Source organism: Corvus moneduloides, chromosome 5 (genome assembly GCF_009650955.1).
Source record: "Corvus moneduloides isolate bCorMon1 chromosome 5, bCorMon1.pri, whole genome shotgun sequence".
In the NCBI taxonomy this organism is placed as follows: domain Eukaryota; kingdom Metazoa; phylum Chordata; class Aves; order Passeriformes; family Corvidae; genus Corvus; species Corvus moneduloides.
The window spans coordinates 72,916,310-72,930,930 of record NC_045480.1 but is presented as its reverse complement, the minus strand read 5'-3'; the positions used below and the strand labels follow the sequence as shown (position 1 = coordinate 72,930,930).

Sequence of the window (14,621 nt, the reverse complement as noted above, 5' to 3'; positions counted from 1 at the left end):
CTGGAGCTGATGGCAGCAGTGTGTACCCTGCCTGTTCACTGTGATGTGGGAGCTGAAGTGAAACTACCTGCTTGCTTCTATCCAGGTGGGAAAGGGTAGGGAGACGGGCAAGGGATTCACTGGACCTTCCAGACACCAACTCATATCTGTCTCTGCCATAGTTCACTCTGCTTCCAATGCAACTTGCTGCAGTTGGGAGACACAGGTCGGAATCTGTCTGGGCACTGTAGGGTCCAGCTCTGATTTCTTCAGGTTTTCTGTAAGTCAAAGAATAGACGTTTTCAAAGCAGTGAGAACACCAGCAGGACAGAGGAAAACTTAAAAAGACCCATGATTGTTGAGGGAGATGATATGATTTCTGCTCTTGTGCTTAAATAGGATTAAACTGCCATCGGAAGCAAACACTGAGTAAGAAACCAAGATCTGGCAAAAAATATTAAACGCAGCCCTCTGAGTCCTCCCCCTGGTTCTTATCCCTTGCAGGATATAATATTTGATACTGGTGTCACAAGGGTCAGCCGGTGGAGGAATCCTCTTTGTTACAGACATTCTTTCATTTATTTGTATGGAAGGGCTTTTTTTTCCAGAAGAAGCACTGAAGGGCGCAGAGGCTGGTCCTGCTGCAAGAAGTCCTGGAGATAGTTGGGTGGGAGCTGAGCTGTGGTGTGACATACAGGACATGTCATCCAGTGCTGCTCCAACTGAACAGGCAACAAACACTTTTCCGTTGAAGCAGGATCAGGAGGGAAATGCACAAGGGCCAGGGTGTGGCTGGGATGGGTTTAGCTGTGTAGGGCCCGTGAGGCATTCCAGCCAGGACACTGGCTCGAGGTGAGCTGTGGACACTCAGCACCTCCAAGCTGTGGCTGCCATTAGCCAGAGCTCCCCGCAGCACCTGTGCTCGCTGCTCCAGGGCAGCACAGATGGAAGTTGTGCGGAAGGTTTCATTTTGTCAGCAGTATGTGCTTGTTGTGATCCCTCACAGTGATCCCACTTGGATTAGCTGCCTGTCATCTGCCTCAGGGCGAGTCCCTGTGCTATCCTAAGTGCTATCATGCCTCAGTAAATAGTCCAAGGTTATGGGGAGCCTCAGGTTTATGCTATGGGTGGTAATGCTTTTGTTGTTGTTTTTTTTCACAAAAGGACAAGCGTTCATGGGTTTTTATGATCACATCCCAAAACCGGACTTTGTTTCATTGCCTGGTAACGTCTGTGACCCTGTTTGCTGCTCGGTATCTTGCCAAATGGCTGGTCAAGATGCAAAGTACACTTAAAGTGTTTGAAATATCAATAAAAACCGTCTGGGATCATTTCACAGAGCAAATTATCGTGGGTCCATCTGGCTCCTAATGGAATAATCCTGAGCAGGTGACACACTGCACATGCTGGTGTGGGAATATACAGCGTTCCATGTAGCTTTCCAGTCAGAGAGGGGAGCAATCATGCCATTGGGAGAGGTGATAGCAAAAGCCATGCCTCCAATGGGTGACATTGGAGCACAGGGGAGCTCTGCTGGCAGCAGCATCACCCTGGCTGGTGGCTACAGACATTGGCTCTTGAGCTGGGTGATGGGTGTGCTCGGCTTGGATCAGAAGGGGCCTCTTGCCGTGAAAGGGGACGGGAAGGCAGGCACCACCCGAGTCACCCTCACTTCCAGCCTGTTTAATCCTGCTTCCCAAACCTGCCCTTCTGTGTCACAAGACAGTCATCTAGAGCTGTTGAAATTATTAACCCATCCTGATGACGCATCCCCTTAGGCACGTGCACGGGAAGAGTGTGTTGTTGTCCCTGGTAGAAATCCAGCCGTGAGAGCTCAAAGCCATCACAAACCAGGTGTGTGACAGCACCCAGGTTTTACACAGACCAAATACTCTCCTTAGGAAGCACAAGTGAAAAAAATACGGGAAATGGCACTTAATCTGCTGAGAGAAGTGCCACCTCGTGATGGGTTTCATCATTAGGACTCAGACATAATGCTCACTGCCTTTGTAACATCACCTCAGGTGTTTTTTCTGCATCTCCCATGCTGGTTTATCACTGTGATTTCTGCAGCTGATGAAGTATTCAACATTTCAGGCTGCTGATTATGAGTTTGCAGATTGGGAGAGAGACATCAGTATGAAAAGTAGCACTGGCTGAGCATAATTTGACCTGATACAGATGCACGCATTCAATATTTTAGTTCAGATCAACAGGAACCATTTTAAACTAAGCCAGAATAAGTTACTTATAAACAGAAATAAAATTATCTATGTAACATGTTGCAATAGCTTAACAGTGGGTGAACAAATGGCTTCAGGGAGGCCAGTGCCTCTTGTGAAGAGCATGTTGGCAGTGGGATTCTTTCCTGCTCAGATTAAGATCTCATCCCTTTTCCTCACTCTGTAAAATACCAGTCTCTTTCTTTATAAATTGGGGATATTTTCAGGTGATGTTTGGATATTCCTGGATAAAAGATCATTATGGGCCAGATACTCACACTGTGAAGAGCAATTTTTCCGGCATCTCCTTCAGTCACGTCTCTGGGTTCATAAGATATTTTCTTCCCATTCCCCCACTTGCCATCTTCCTTCTTCACAGCTCTCTGGTGCTGCCAGCAACTTGCAGAGGAGTTTGAGTTCAGGGATTGTTAAAGGAGCAGGCGCTGTATTCACATCCACACGCAAATCCAAAAAACAGGGGTGAACATGGAGCCACTCCTTGAGAGGAAACAGCCCCCAGATAAAAACCCAGGAGTCTTAAAGGAAGGTACAGAGCAGAAAGGGAGAGGCAGGTGTTTGGCATCAAAAGGGCAGGAATGAGGATGGCAAGTGGCAGGGTGGGAAAGCAGAAACTGACTTCATTTCACCTACAAAATGTCACCACTGGGAAGGGGAAAATAAAATCCTGCAGTCTTCAGCCACGAAGACTTCCACACCACCAGGTCTGGCCACTTTAGTTCCTAGGCACAAACCAGCTCAGCTCCATCATAGCACTGTGCTTGTTTCATGCCAGCCAACAGCAGGGCATTAGAAGTACAAATTCTTACTTGAAACTTGAACTCCTTCCCCTGTAATGCAAATCATTGTGCAGCATGAAGGGTTTTCTTTAGTTTTTCACAGCAATACAAGAAATGGAAAGGGTTTATTTATCTTGTCTCTGCCTTTATCTTCCTTTGTGAGACACAACAATTCAGCTTCATGTAGTTTTAAAATTAATTTAATGTATCTCATTTGCCGGTTAAGTGTCCTGTATGAAACGAACCTAGCAGGTGACAGCAGACGCTGTTAAAGCCACCGCAGCAGTAACGTGGCTTTGCTGTGGCCCGTGACCCTCGCTCCCGAGGCAGGACCTCAGCGGGCAGTCGGAAGCACCGAAACGGCCTCTGACTTACAGGAAGGTGCGACTGGACTTCTAGAGGGACAGGGGAAGAATGGCGGGGCTTCGGAGGGAGCCCAGTTCTCTGAGGTCTGCGCCCGGCCGGGAGCTCAGGCAGTTCGCAATGCTGGTGCGGGGATGGAGATGCGGTGGCCGGGCTGTGGCGGGATGGAGGAGCTTGTAGGGGGCTCCGGGCTGCAGCCGCCGTGCCGGGGGGGCTCCCCCGGTGCGGGGCGGTGCTGGGGGCGGGCTGCCCGTCTCGGCACCTGCCGGAGGCGGCCGGAGGCGCCCTCGCCCGGCGCGGCTGTGAGCGCGGAGCCGTCCGCGCCCCGGGGCACGGTGAGTGCGGCCGCTGCGGGAGGACCGCGCTGCGGCGGGCCGGGAGCGGGGAAAACTCGGGCAGCGGGGGGATGCGCGGGAAGCGGGAATGCGCGGAGAACGGGGATGTGCGGGAGCGAGGGATGCACGGGGAGCGGGGCTGCGCGCGGAACGGAGATGCGCGGGGAGTGGGGTGCTGGAGGCGGCGGGGCGGACGAGACCCGGCGTGCGGGGGCTGCCCGGGGTGCGGGGCAGGCGCGCTCCTTCTCCAGGGGCAGGGCAGGGCGAGCTAACAAAAGGCGGCGGCCCCGCAGCCCGGCCGGCACCGGCGGAGTCTCCCGGAGAAGGGCGCCCGCCCCCTCCCCTTCCAGCTGCTGTTTTCTTGTTCGGTGTTTTCGGAGCCTCTGGATGCTGGGAAGAAGCAGTCGGGGAGGGAAGGGGTGTAGGATCAGACCCCGCCGCGCCGCGCTTCCCCGGTCCGTATGTGAAACTCGTTGCTCGGAGGGGTTCTCCAGGTGGGAGTTAAACGCCGTCCTTGTGCTGTGATTGCACGGACACGTCCTGGACTGCATCATCCCACTGTCCGGGCTGCAGCTGGGCAAGAGCTGCGGGGCTTGAAGTTCCCTTTAATGCTCTTTCTCTAGGGGCAATTGCCCCACACCAGAGCAGCGGGAGGTTTCGTGTGCGCTCTCACTGTGTTACATGTTTTAGTAAGCAGTGTAGTGTTCCTGCAGGCAGTTCTGCTGGCAGGCACCTTGCAACGAGATACTGGGACAGAAGCTGAGAAGTTTTATCACCTGGTTGGAATGACCCACAGACTCTTTTAAATGGCTAAGAAGAGAATGATATTCAAATGTAACATTATCAGCCAGCATTTTTCTTTGTAAATTTGGGAGGAATGTGACCCACAGACCTCATTTGCCTTCACTCCAACTTTCTCCCCTACTTCTTCTGCCCACGAGGTCTCCAGAGGTCTGCTTTTCTCATTCCCAGCTGTAATGCGTTTTGAACTCTGATCTCTGTATGTTCTTCTGCCTAAAAAAGCCAGCCTTAAATTTAAGTGACATTAGGTGCCACCAGCAGCACCCATTGAAACACGTGCATTTCTCATCCCCAGCCTGAGCCCTCTTCAGCCCTGTCAGCAGTGGGGTGAAGCTCAGCAGCCCGCTGTGTTTCCTCAGCCGTGGGGGCCTGACTCTGGTACTGCAAGGTGGAGTCCAGAGCTTCCTCGACGCCAGCAGAAACGACAGTAGGGAAAAATCAATGCCCTAAAACTCCTTTGACTAAGAGGGGTGAAGTCCAGGCCAGCCTACAACTGGGAGAGGGAGGGGTGCTCTGCAGGTCCATAATATGGGGATTTAGAGGATTGAGAGCTTGTTGGCCCATATTAATGGTGCTTGGCACCTCTGTTTCTTAAATCAAAGAGGGAAGTTCAGTTCAACTGAAATCAGGATTACTGTAATTTTTAAGGGGAAGTTCATTTAATAATCACAGAAGCTTATCTTCCAGAGGTCACCAGGCCAGAAGTTTAACTATAAAACATTACTCAAAAGGCAATAAGGACATACAAGGCCAGCTGCAGCCTACTTGACATTGCTCTGCAGAGAGGGCTGCTGCCGTGGCACGTGGGAGCCCTGCCTCTGGGAGACGGGCAAGCTGTGGTCCTGCAGCAGCCAGGGGCCTCCACAAGTGCCCCTGTGTTCAGTAGGCCTGAAGAGATTTTTTATGAGAATAAAAGCAGGGTAATGTAGAGCCCTTCTCCCTCTATAGAGTATCCTAGCTCTTGGCAGCAATGGGAGAAAAGCTGGGCTCTAGCAGGAGGATGCAGCTGGCATCAGTGAGCAGATGGACTCAGGAAGGCTGCTGAGGGAACAGCAGCAATGGGGAAAACATCCTTCCTGCATTTGTTTAGCCAGGGTGGACCCTGCTTTAATGGTCAGCCCTCTGGGTGAGCAGTCGTCTTTCACATGGTGTTTGCAGAGCAGCTGGCATGGTGGGGCCTGGTCCATCCCATCCCCGGGCTTCTTCACCACAGCAGCAGTGTAAGTAAATAAATCAGGAGGATATGACATCAAACAGGGTGTTTTATAAGGCCCTGTGTGATTCCCACTTGGCTAACATTTGTTCAGGCCTGGAGTGACTGGCTGGCGCTGGCAAGCTGCTGGACTTTATTGGATGTGGGAGTACAGAATGGCTCATGGTCAGCAGGATCAGGCTACTGTAGCCACACTACTCAGAGAGTATCAGTCACTGGGAAAGAAAACCTGTGTGTTTGAAACCATGATTTAGGGGATTGTTCCCAAATTTAACTGGAATGAAAAGCTTAGCTACCCTTGGTGTGCTGCATTGCTGCATGCTTGCCTGTGTTCAGATGAGAGCCACTTCTCTAATCCTTTACATTCAAGTTGCACCAGGGCTCGAATTAGTGGCAATGTCCTTTGGGTTTAAAGAAGCATGAGGAATTTCCGTCTTCAGTTGTTCACGAGAGAAGGGGATTGGGTGGGTTTTTGATGTAGCAGTAACTGCTGTATTGGCTCAGTTCTAGAGGTTGGGATCAGAAGGGTAAATTTATGCCTTTGAAAGAGGAATCTGATGGAAATGAAACCAGCCCACTTCACCCTGATTAGATTTCATCATGTTGCGCCTTCAAAATGCCTTCAGCATCCTGGGCAGAGATTTGAGAAACATCCAAAAGTTAAAAGGACATGGTTCCCATGGATTATCAGCATGTCTTTTATTTTAAAAAAAAATCTCATCTTTACTATTCTTTCAGCAACTCAAAATGGTGTTGAAGAAAAGTATTCAGGGAGACAATAAAAATAGCCAGGCCAAGTGCTCTCCAGCGGTGACCTGATCCTGTCTCGTGTGCTGTGGAGGGTACAGATTCCTTTGCAGTTACAAACGGGCTCCGGGCTGGAGACAGACTCCATTTCAGCCTAATTTAAGCAAAGTACGTGATGATAACTGCTGGCCAGTACAGTTATAGTGGGGACAGGGCCCCTGTGCACAATGGCTGCATCCTCGTCACACTATGGCAGCTTAAATTTCCCTGCACAGATGGGAGCAAATATGTGCTATAGTAAGGCATAACTCTAGAAACTCAGCTACAGCCCTGATGGAAATACCAAGCCTGGAGTGTGTTTGTCTTAAGACCGTGTTTTCCCATGTAGGCTAGGGAGAAGTCAATGGCCTATACCACCCCCCAGGGGCAGGAATGATCTGCAGGGAGAAGCTGGGATATTTGGAGTGACTCTTGCAGCCAAGGAGTTTGCCTTATGAAATCATGGTTTGATTTGTTTGTCTTCCTGTGCAGACATTGTTTGCCCGGGAGCCCCCTTACTCCATGCTGGCTAGAGTGCTTAGTTTCCCTGCAGGCCACACCTCGGGACGGATCTGCTCTGTGTTGGGAAGGGAGTGGTTAAGCCACACCAGAGAGAGGTGTGTGTTGAGAGGTGGATTGAAAGGAAAAGGTTTTATGGGGCCCGATGGCTCTGTTGTGAAGGATGCCAAACCTCCAGGCTGTAAGCTGGGGGCTATCACTGTCGAAGCAAAAAGGGAGCTTAGTTTCTAAGTGGCTCCTGAGTTTACTACCTTGTTTCTGTCAAGGGGTTTGCAGGGGTGATGCTGATTAATGTGATGTCCTTTCCCCAAGTCTGTCTATTCCCTTCCTCTTCCATCTCACCAGGCACAGTCTGACAGTGTTCATTAGGCCACTTGTCCCTGATCTGTGAGGAATAAATATTGACACTGATGGCTGCTTAATAGGATTTGGGTTTGCTGCTTTCTCTCCGAACAGGTTTGGCACTTGTGATTCAATTTGTGTTTGGAACTGGCTCCACCAAGGCTTCTTTTTGGGAGGGGTGTTGATAATGACAATGGCACAGCGTGTTCTGTGTATGAGGAGAGGCTGGGAGGGGGGTTATATATTGCTCCCCTTTTTCCTGTTGACATGCAGAGATTTCCAGGCTGTGACTCCAAATCACTGCATGTCCCTAGCGAGGGTGTGGCTTCCTTTGAGAGGGTGCTGCTGTTCCCACTGGGGAAGAAGAGTTTTTGATGTCTTGTTAACCTGTAACTTCTGTGAAGGCCTCAGGTCAGACTGCTACTTGGCACTGCTGTGGGTACTCCTCCGTGCTTCCTTAATGTGCTTGGGGGCGGCCGCTCCAAGGAAGTGCAGCTCACGCTGTTTCAGAGTGTTTTGGGTGGATTTTTAAGATGTGTCTGATGTGACGAAAGTCCCATTAAAAGGCGACAGGCATTTAGGCTAAGTGGGGTTTTCTGGGTTTCCCAAGAACTGTGAAAGGTTTCACATCTACAGCACAGAACCTTCATGTTCCTGGAAACCCAGGAGGATCTGATACTTCTCCCTGGAAGTCAAAGCCATATGCTAACCTGTAGTGGAATTTCTCTTGACTCTTCCTGGGGGTGCTTCACCTTAGTGGTACTGGAGGGCAGCATCAATGGGGAAGCCCCTGACCTCATCCAGGTGAGCTTCCCGCAGCCTCTGCAGGTGCTAATCCAGCTCTGCAGTGCTTGCAAAGAACATCTCGAGACCCACCTTCAGATCTTGCTTCGAGCGCAAGGAATGACTTGGGTCTAGGCTCAGGATCATCAGACCAAAACACAGTAGACAGGGTGATGGGGAAGAGCTTTCCTGCTGGCAGGGTGCATGGAAAAGATCCCACACGCAGGGCTGTGTACAGGAAAGATGCTTGTGGTATCTCCTCAATGTAGACAACTCCTAATGCTCCTAAAATGGCTCCCTGCTGGGGGGGGCGGAGTGGAGTCAGGAAGGCTAATTGTGCTTTTGGGGTGGTTTGTGTGAGAGCAATGGGGATGCACTGAGGTGTAGGACCAGGCAAGAGGGGCCAAGGGTTTCTCTCTCATCTCATGTTCCTTTTCATGGTTGCAGCCCTCATCCTTTTCCGAGCTCATCTCTGCCAGACTGGCAGATGCTAAAAATATTTTGAGTGACAAACAGATATTTATTATCTCAGCAGCCAGCATTTCTGTCACTTGCCTTGGGCTCTCTCATTCAGCTGGTCAAGTCCTCATCTCCTTACTCAATCTATCCTCATTTCTTAGTTGGGCAAATCTCCTGCTGAAATCCCCAGGAAGTGAATGGAATGCTGTGTTGAGTAAGGTGTTCAGGAATTTGTCCAGGAAGAGGTTGGCATGTGGGATGGAGAAGCAGCTCATAAGGAGTAGCTCATATTCTGGGGATTAGGCATTGCAACACCTGTAAAGGTGATTTAGACCTTTACACTCCACCCCTCAAGTTACTGCAATTAAAATCTGGAATACCAGGAAGCACTGCAAATAATCAGGTTAGAGAGAGCTGAGAGACAATTCAGCTGCAGACTTGAGTTCTTGGTGCTAGGTGTCCACTGTGCCTGTGACAAATGTGAATATGAGGCTTTCTTCTGCCCGCTCTGAAGAGATGCTCAGATTGTCACTCCTTTAGTACAAATCACCGAGACCAGTTTTTCAAAACGCAGTTGAGTCACTGTTGCAGCACTTTGGTAACATCCACATTTCCATAGGAGAGCTGCTGGGCTAAAATTTCAGGGTGTGTTCCTTAAAGTGCAGGGTGTCACCAGTGCAGGCAAGGAAGAGAGATCCAGCTGTGCTGGCGGAAGAGGTTAATGCCCCACTTGCTCATAGTGTCAGAAACCTCGTCCATCCACCACTGGAACAGCTCCTGTAAGCACTCCCTTAATCTTTAGCTTTAAACCATTTAAATTGTTGGTCTGAACTGACCTCATTTGGTTTGTATGGAACATATTAGGAGCTGCACCAGCAGATTCAGCCTGGTCCCAGCTCCACACTGCTGGTGGAAAAGTTTCCAAGTGAGGACTGGGCTTGCCTTTCAGGTCTCAGGTCTGCACCCTGTGGCCAGGTCCCAGGTAGGATATGTCTTGCCTGACATTCAGACCCACCCCCTCCCAGAATGGCCCTTTTGTAGCTGGAAAACATTGCTGATCTGAAGGGTGAGTGTAAAAAGAGTAATTGTGGGGAAATATCTTCTGCTTATTGCATCTCTTGCTGTGAACGTAACTATTGTTTCAGCATGGAGGGTTTGCAGGCTCTTCCTATGGAATTGTTTCAATTCCCAAATCCTAAAATGGAAACTAATCTTTATATTATATGAGCATGGCTTTTCCTTCCTCCTTGTGGCTGCTTTTCTTTGTAGGAGCTGCAGTTACATTTTTCATTTCATTTACACTTGTCCTTTACAGCCATCTTCTGCTTTGGTGTGTGTAATGTAAGAGAAGTTAAATGTTATCATTTATACAGAAGGACTCTAGATCCACACGATTCAGTGTGGGGATACCCCAGAAGCTGTCAGGCTGCTGATTTACCTGTGTGTGGTGTCCCTGGTCCTTCCAGAGACAGGTGTGTTAAGGATCCTCCTCCTTAGGGGGCATGAGCGCTGCCATGCATCATCTTCATCTGATGCACCACAGAGAGAGCTGATCCCAGTCTTTTATGGCCAGGTCTGAAGGATTGTCCCTCACAGCCTCCTGGTCCTGAACAGCCCATGAGGAGATGCTCTGATTCCCCAAGCTGATCCCGTATTGTCCCCAAAGGCGTCTCTGAAAAACCTCAAGAGACGCTCGGTAATGGTCAAGAGCAAGTCTATAGGATAGTCCTGTTAGTCGTGGGGTAGAAAAGAATGAAAACATCATTTCTCTGTGGTTTTACTCCTGTCTTGACACAATAAGTAGGTAGATCTGTTTTCTGAGGGGGTTAAAGCTCTCTGAGCACAAGTTGCAGGAAAGCATTTCACTTGCAGGTAGAATTGGGGTGCAGGATGGATGACATGCCACTTTTTTTGACAGACCAGGACAGTTGTCACCTCTCAATTGTCTCCTCCTGAGAAGGTGAGATCTTCCCTGAGCAGGCAAAGTGCTGCTCAAGTCAGTACTGATTTAGAGCCCTTTGCTTCCATTGAACTTCATCCTGAATTAGAACTTTTGAGAATTAAGCCACAGCCCTAGAAAGATTTGGGCCAGAGCTGCAGGGAGCACACTTTGGGAACAGTCTCTCTGGGTGGTACTGGGGCACAAACCGCAAGCTGTGATAGAGTATAATCGTAAACCTCTATTACAAAAAGCCAGGAATTCACTAGGGATAAAAGCTAAAGCCTGAGCCCTACAGGTTCTTCCTTCCAGCCAGGATCCAGGTCGTTTTGGCAGAGCCACGCAGGGAACTGTGCGCTCCGACGCCGGCTGGGCAGCACAAGAAAGGACTGTGGGCTGCGGGGCTGCGTGCCCAGCTGCCTCCGAGGGCCAACTGCTCATGCAAAGCAGGGAAGGCCCCCAATTCAGAAAGCGTGGATTTAGGGTGCCTTTAAAAGGGTGGCAGTCTCCGGGTCGAGGTCTGGGTGCAGTGGAATGCCTATTGTCAAAGCTAAAGACCAAAGGGAACGCTGCATATTGTGGGCCCAAATGCAGCTGGCACGAACCAAAAATGTGCATGTGAGTGCCTTTCTAAGTACCCAGTAATCCTCCAGGGCAAAACGGGGATTAGGGCTCTCTCCCAGACAAAGAGGCAGTTCATTTTCTCAAAGATCCCTTGGCCAATGAAGTGAGGAACCCAAATGAATGCCAGGGCTCCTTTCAGCTCTCTGCTTGCAAACAGGTACGGCGCCAGAGCAGCTGGTTTGTGTGGGGCTGTGCAAACACAGCGCGGCCAGATTGTGGGATTGAGGTCAGGTCAACTAAAACCCATCCAATCCCAGAGAAAAGGGGAAGCCAGAAAAATGCTGGACAAGTAGGACTAGACAGTGTTGCACAGGGTAAACGTGGTGTCCTTTCTCCAGATTGTTTCGCAGTGGACCTGAAGGTCAGCGCTCATTGAGGTTGTTTAAGTTGGAGTTGCCTGAGTGAAGAGCCCTCCGAGAAGGAAAGCTGTGAGTCTGGATTAATTCCAGGTGACTTCTCAGCCTCTCTTGGTTTGCCCTGAAATTCTGCATGCTCGGAATCTCCATGTAGGAGCCGTTAGACTGAAAGCGATGGGTGCCTGAATGGGGGATGTATCCATCTAAAATTCGCCATCCTGTGATGTCTTTAATTTGCCTTCAAGCAATGGCCTGTGCAGGTAGAAAAGCACAAGCCCCCTCTGCACCGTTCCTGGAAAAGTTCTTCTTTTCCCTTTTGGTGATTGGCTTATGGCACAAAGATCAGCTCTAGTAATCCTGTCTTACCAGGTATCAGGGTGGATGTGCCTGTGATGTGTACAGAAAATGTGCATTAAGTAGTCCTGTTTCTTAGAAGCAGCAGCCAGCAGCACTGTAAATGGGTTAGGGTTGCGTGGTTTTTTTTTCCCCTGAGCTTTACTGACCCATCTGAATCCCAGACATGGATATTATTGTTTCTACTTGAGACTTGGATCTTGCTGCAGATCTCTGGAAAGAATGTTTAATTCAGTCGCAAGATTCATGTGCTCAACAGAGCCTTATTGAGATTTCAAACTCTGTCTTGCTCTGCTTAGGATGAAAATGTGCTTCCTGTTGTGTTTTGGATCCATGAACCAGGCTTGAATTCCTCATGTGCCTTATTTAGACTGTGGAATTAAACCTGGCTGTTTCTCATCTCAGGTGAATGTCCTGAGTCACAAGCAAGAGATTTTACCCAGGGACTGAGACTTTCTCCAGCAAATGTTTTAGAGATTATTAGCGTGAGAGGTTTCAGTGCAATTTATAAATGTTTTTTCATGAAAAAGTTGTTTTGCCCACGTGTTTCCAGCTGGTCTTGGCTCTTGGTGTAGCTTGGGGGTCCCGTGAGCACAGAGTAACAAACCTGTGCAGACCTTGCTGCTACCAGGAGAGCACCTGGGCCTTTGTGCTCTGACACACAGGGCACTTCCAGTGCAGCTAAAGGAGATTCTGGGAGCGTGACAGAGATGTGGATTATGGGCTATTTCTGGACCAGCCACAGGAGGTAACAAAATAAGAAATACGTAAGCAATCCAGTCTTTTCAGGCGGAGCAGGAGGATCTGCCAAGCAGGATGGCCACGGGCAAGGTCGGTGCCTGGGATGAGTGTGATCTCTCTCTCCCTCTGCATCCCTCTCCCTGACAGCATGGAGGAGACAGGAGGGCTTGCTGTTTGCCAGGAGATGGGGGACTGCCGTGGAGGTGGCGTTTGCATTCCCAAGGAGATGTAATTCCGGCGCATCAGCTGCTGAGAGCTTGCCTGCAGGATGAGGATAGCCAGAGGTGAAGCTGCCCAGCTCTCCTTATGTCACTGGGCTGAGCTGGGGATCTCAGGCTGCCCTGTGACATTGTGTAACATGGGGTGCTATGAGGATAAACCAGCAGCTTTAACTCCTCTGGGTCCTTCCTGCCTGTCAGAGCCCAGTTCGGCTTTGTTGCTGCTTCTCCATATTTTTGTGTCTGTGATGTGCTGTTGGCTGTTTCTGTAGCGGAGGGGGGTTTCCTCTTAGGTTCTGATTCAATACAAAGGGAAGAATATCAGGAAATGCCTACAAATAGCTGTAGAACTTGGAAGAAGAGTTTCTTGCTTTAATCTCGGTTTCAGAAGCATCATTGTGTGAGCACCTATTTTTCTAGGATAGCTTTTAATTCTGACAGTGGTTACAAATACTCCTGTTGATCCCAAATTATTTTAAAATGAGAATTTAATCTCCATCCTCTCTGCTAGAACAACACTGGACTTAGAGGTAACAAGATATTAAAAATTACTAAACCCGTTAACATTTGGGGATTGGATCCTCTGGGACTTAGGTCATCTATTATCATGGCAGCAAACCAGGTATCAGTTTAAACTCAGTTATCATGGCTTCAAGAGGTAGGTCCATTAAAAAATAACTGTTCTGAAAAATAAATTTTTTAGAAGTTAATTTTTAGACATAGTTCCAGGTGCTGTTTATGGCTGATCTCAGGCATATCCTAGACTCATCCCTGGAAGCTAAGCAAAGAAGCAGAGTACAGCATGGTAGTGCAGCCAGAAGAACTGTAAGGCTGTTGTGCTGGAAAAGAAATGCTATGAGCAGACAAAACTTCCGAAGCTGGGTTTGTGCCTCTTCTCTGTGCAAAATCTGTCTCCTCTTTGGGAATTACAGCCAGGCAGCTGAGCTCACACTGCATCATTTCCTCAGTGAGAGCAGTGATTTCTGCTGCTGCCATTGCTCAGGGAACTATTGTTATGAAACATGGAGTTTCATTAATTAAGAATATGATCTCTGCAGACTCCGGTAATTGCTGGGAGAGCTGCTGGGCAGAGACACCCACCCACACTTTCTGTCCAGGCTGGCTTTAGAAAACCAATCTGTGTTGGAATGTGACAGTTGTAAATAAGGATAAGGAAGACTGAAGAAAGTGAGGAAGAAGAGCCAGGAGCCCAAAAGGTTAAGATAAGTGCTGTGAAACGTTCCAAGTAAGCAGGTAACGGGAGGTCAGCACGGGAGGCAGATAAAGCGGCCAGAGGAGCTCAGAGTCGGCCCTGCTCAGAGGCAAAGGATCTCCCTGAAACAGCAGCTGAGTCCTGCAGGGACTGTGGCAGCTCGGGAAGGCCATGAGACATCAGATGGCAGCAACTGGCAAACCAGTCTTATAGGGAGTTGATTAATATAAAATAAGGCCACCCATGCGTTCTTGAAGAGCTCTGAAGAAGGTGGTGAAAAGTAGGGAGGGTTTCACAGATGCCTGCTGTGGAAAGGCCGTGCTGGCCGTGTGGGGAGAGATGGATGTGGGGTCAGGAGGTGCTGCCTTTCTTCTGGAGGGGGCACTGAAACTTCTGAGGGAGGCTTTCCTTGAAAAAAGCCCTAAATCTCTAGCACTGTATTCTTTCACTGTCAAGCAAGCAGCAAGGAAAATATCCAAGCAGGCCATATTTTTAGATGAGGGAAAAGCCGAGCAGAGTGTACTCATGGACATGTGTGGTATTAAATACCAAAGGCACCATGGAAGCGGCAAGTATA

At 49.3% G+C, this 14,621-nt stretch overlaps 1 protein-coding gene across 6 annotated transcripts in view; it reads left to right on the top strand.

The window, feature by feature from the left end:
• SHROOM3 (shroom family member 3) overlaps positions 1 to 14,621 on the top strand; it is a 118,862-nt gene that overhangs the window by 74,915 nt on the left and 29,326 nt on the right. Inside the window, exon 1 of one of the 6 annotated variants that reach the window (XM_032110345.1) lies at positions 12,675 to 12,703. The exons of the other annotated variants lie outside the window; for them this stretch is intronic. The gene's annotated coding sequence lies outside the window, so the exon portion shown is untranslated. Of the gene's footprint in view, positions 1 to 12,674; positions 12,704 to 14,621 lie in introns of those variants that run through there. 6 annotated transcript variants of the gene reach the window in all.